The sequence below is a fragment of the Mastomys coucha genome, chromosome X, assembly GCF_008632895.1.
Source record: "Mastomys coucha isolate ucsf_1 chromosome X, UCSF_Mcou_1, whole genome shotgun sequence".
In the NCBI taxonomy this organism is placed as follows: Eukaryota; Metazoa; Chordata; class Mammalia; order Rodentia; family Muridae; genus Mastomys; species Mastomys coucha.
The window spans coordinates 87786924-87790680 of NC_045030.1; the positions used below are offsets into that span (position 1 = coordinate 87786924).

General features: G+C 44.7%; 1 pseudogene across 1 annotated transcript; it reads right to left on the reverse strand.

Annotated features, from left to right (window-relative positions):
* Positions 1–838: 838 nt before the first annotated feature.
* On the reverse strand, positions 839–2532 carry LOC116086820 (annotated as a pseudogene). Its single transcript, XR_004117161.1, has 2 exons — positions 2460–2532; positions 839–2003 (listed from the first exon to the last, which is right to left on the reverse strand). The product of XR_004117161.1 is annotated as an inactive hydroxysteroid dehydrogenase-like protein 1 pseudogene (transcript).
* Positions 2533–3757: the final 1225 nt, after the last annotated feature.

Sequence of the window (3757 nt, forward strand, 5' to 3'; positions counted from 1 at the left end):
GTCAATTAGAACACAGAGGAATCACCACTTAGCCACAACAATTACCTCAGAAATCAAAAGACAACATGTCATGTGTCCCAGTCTAGGAATGAAAGCCACCTACAGAGTTGGAAAGACAAAAAAACCACTCAAAGAAAGCAGTGTCAGACACAGCAAGCTCACGAGACGACGTAGAGTCAGAAAGGCTTTCACCACATGAAAAGGAGTAACCCAGGCGTTCACTATGGGAAGGCTCCCCATTACCTTGTCCTGACAAAGTTTACAGTAAAATCTTATCAATAACTTTGCTCACACACACATCACACGCATGGTTCTAGGGGGCACCTTAGGGAAAGGCAGTGTATATAAACAGACGCCCCCCAATGGAGCTATGTGGTGTGACACACATCTACTGTTAACACCACCTACACTCACAGTTCACAGTTTGAAAATAACACTTTTCTGTTGTCTTCCTGATGAATGTTAATTTAAAAAAAAATAGGTTTAACTGCATATCTCTGGCTGGCCTGAAACTCACTATGTAGCCCAGATAGACTCATAGAGATCCACCTGTCTCAACCTCCCAAGTGCTAGAATTAAAGGCATGAGCCACCATGCCCATCGTGATGAACACTTTGAAAGCCAATACTATAATCAATCACTTATAAAAGGAAAACAGGTGATTTCTCAAAAAAAAAAAAAAGAAAGAAAGAAAAGAAGACCAACACAAGAAGTTACAGGAGCTAGCCAGTCACGCTTTAAGTGTTGGGGAAGCGCGCCCGTTCTGTTCTCAGGCTTCGTGGCTATGTGCCCTGGGCCACCCATGTGGTCCCTGAGGTTTTTCTCACAGACTTAAAACTCGGCCTCATGAAGGATGGCAATGCACTAGGTACTCAGTACGAGGCAATACACAGGTGAAGTGATGTGTTCTTCCAAGTGCCAGAATACTGTAGATGACTGTGGCTTGGCCAAGCTTCTCCTGAGCTTCCAGGTTCAGGCTTGGCAGGATAAGGCCTCTTTCCGTAAGGAGAGGTTGAGGAGGTTTGCTCCCCACACCCAGAGCCACTCAGGCATATACTGTGCGAAGAGGAACTGAATAGAATGGGCCCAGTAGCCTGTGGTCCTTTTTGAAATGCCCAGGGTCGACACGGCATGCTGGGCATACACTTTTGGCGAAGGCGCCAGCCACGGGCATCTGTGCAGGAAGCTGCCAGGTGCAGTCACACTGCTGGTCACGTAGAAGGGGATCAGACTCTGCACAAAGATCCCTTTTGAGGCATACCAGTACTGCAGGGCTCTGCTGAAGTGGTCCAGATAGGCCTTGGACGCAGAGAAGGCAGCCAGTTGTGGGGTGGGCTTGCAGCAGGAGCCGGAAGACACGGTGACGATGGCACCCTTCTTTCTCTCCACCATTCCCGGAAGCACAATGTGCACCATCAGACTCGAAGCTGCAATGTTCATGTTCACAATGTCCCAGATCGTGTCCTCGGGAACCTGGCCAAAATACTGTGGATAGGGGTAGAATGCACCTACGTCATTCACCAGGATGCCAATGTCTCTGTCTCTCAGGGCTTCTCAGATTGGAGCATAAATCTCCCGGCCTCTGCTGAAGTCCGCCACCAGGACAAGTGTCTCTACCTTGTAGGTGTCGGCTATGTGCTTGGCCACGGCCTGCAGCTTCTCCTCTTCCCGGCTGATCAGGATGATGTTGAGTCCATGGTTCGCTAACTCCTCAGCATAGGCCTTCCCGATGCCATCTGTGGCCCCGCTGACGACTGCCCATCTTCCATAGTGCTTGATCAGGTCCGGCCTGCTCCCCAGGCGAGGGATGAAGTGCAGCCTGACCAGGCTGTAGAAGTCACAGACGACTGTGATGCTCTTTCGGGCTGTGTACCAGGCTCCCACCAAGGTTAGTGCTTCCATGTAGCAATTGCAAGACAAGGCGATTTCCCTGTACAAGAGGTAGAAGCTGTCCACAGCAGCCCTGGCGACCTGCAGCAAGAGGCGTGGTCTCCAAGCCTGTCCTGCCGGCTGTCAGCACCGCTGCAGCCCCGGACTCTTCTGCAGCAAATGTGAGCTTTTTGCAGTGATTCATTACCACGAGTCCACCTGGAATTATTTTACTCAATTTCATTCTATAAGATGCCACAAAATGTGTGACATTCTAGGAAACAAACAAAAACCCCAGGCAGAAAATCCTATCATAAAGCTCCTTAGTAACAACAGGCAACCACCACATTACTCTATACTTCTAGAGAAAGTAGAAGAGAAACTACCCTGATCTAGAATGAGAGCTTCTCCTGCCATCTAGCACCATGAAGAAAAGGCATGTATCTTTTCATTAATCATCTCCTGAGAGAAGATGGATAATTTATGTTTGTGTAAAGCATGGACCATTAAGGAGATCTGGAGATTGGAGGAATGGCTAAGATTTTAAGAGTTCTTGTTTTTAAAGATGATTCTGTTTCTAGTATCCATACCATGTCTCACAAACATCTGTAACTGCAGTTCAGGGGATCTTATGCTGTCTGCTGACCTCTGAGGGAGATCCATGTTCATGGCACACAGACATACATAAGGCAAAATACTCATACACATAAAATAAAAATAAATGAATCTAAAAGGAGAGAAACCTGACTCACTGGTAATTCCTCATGCATTCTTTTATACAGAGTAGGAGGACATGGAATACAGCAAAACAAGAACTGACAACTTAACACTTCATGTCCAGTTTCCTTTTCCCCATCTTCTGAGTAGTTTCTTAATCTGATTCCATGTTATCTAATTCTTTACCACAAAGTTAGATTACAATATTCCAGTTTACATTTTAAATTGATCCAAACTTTGGGTCACTCAACTTTATAACAGAGCAGCAAGGACATGCTCTATAGTTTCCATTGTATCTTTTGACACCAAGAAAATAGTATGATTTAAAAGTACCCAGATTTATCAAAAACTTGTTCTAGTATAAAAAAAGAAAGATGAATGGAACTTTTCAATAACCTAGCGGAGGCTTATATCTCACTATGGAGTAGGAAGGCTGGCCTTTTTCTTAGAATGTCCCTTGCCCTTGCTTCCAGGCTTGGCTGTTGCTTCAGTTTCTTTCTTTCTTTTTTTTTTTTTTTTTTTTGTTGTTGTTTTTTTTTTTTTCATCAAAGTTTCATCATAATGAGATGAGCTGATACTAGAGCTATTTTCATTGATCCTGGTCAAAGAGCCCTTCATCTTCATGTTGGCATCAGCATAGGTTTTTGGATCCTGTAGTAACAAATAGCATGGAAGATTACTACTGAGAACCTGCCAGTATTCTAGGTACCTTTCTTGCACTAGATCTTAGGTGATGAGCTTCCTCAGATCCCCAAGATGAAGTATGGAACCCGATCATAGACTCTTAACCTATTAAGGAAGTTCCAGGCCTTTAGCTGTGGGGCACAGTAATCATTTAATTAGATCACATCCATACCCTGGAGAGGGATCTGAATGTTCCCTGTGAGACATCCCAGCTCACAGTTTCTACTTCTAGCATCCTGGAGATCTAGCTTTCTGATCAAGATGGAAAGCTGACCATTAGGCTAGACTTCTTTCAGCTCAAGGCTGCCCACTCTCTCCCTACCTATTCAATATTGTACTTGAAGTCCTAGCCAGAGCAATTAAACAACAAAAGGAGATCAAAGGAATACAAATTGGAAAGGAAGAAGTCAATATATCACTATTTGCAGATAATATGATAGTATACTTAAGTGACGCCAAAAATTCTACCAGAGAGCTCCTAAACCTG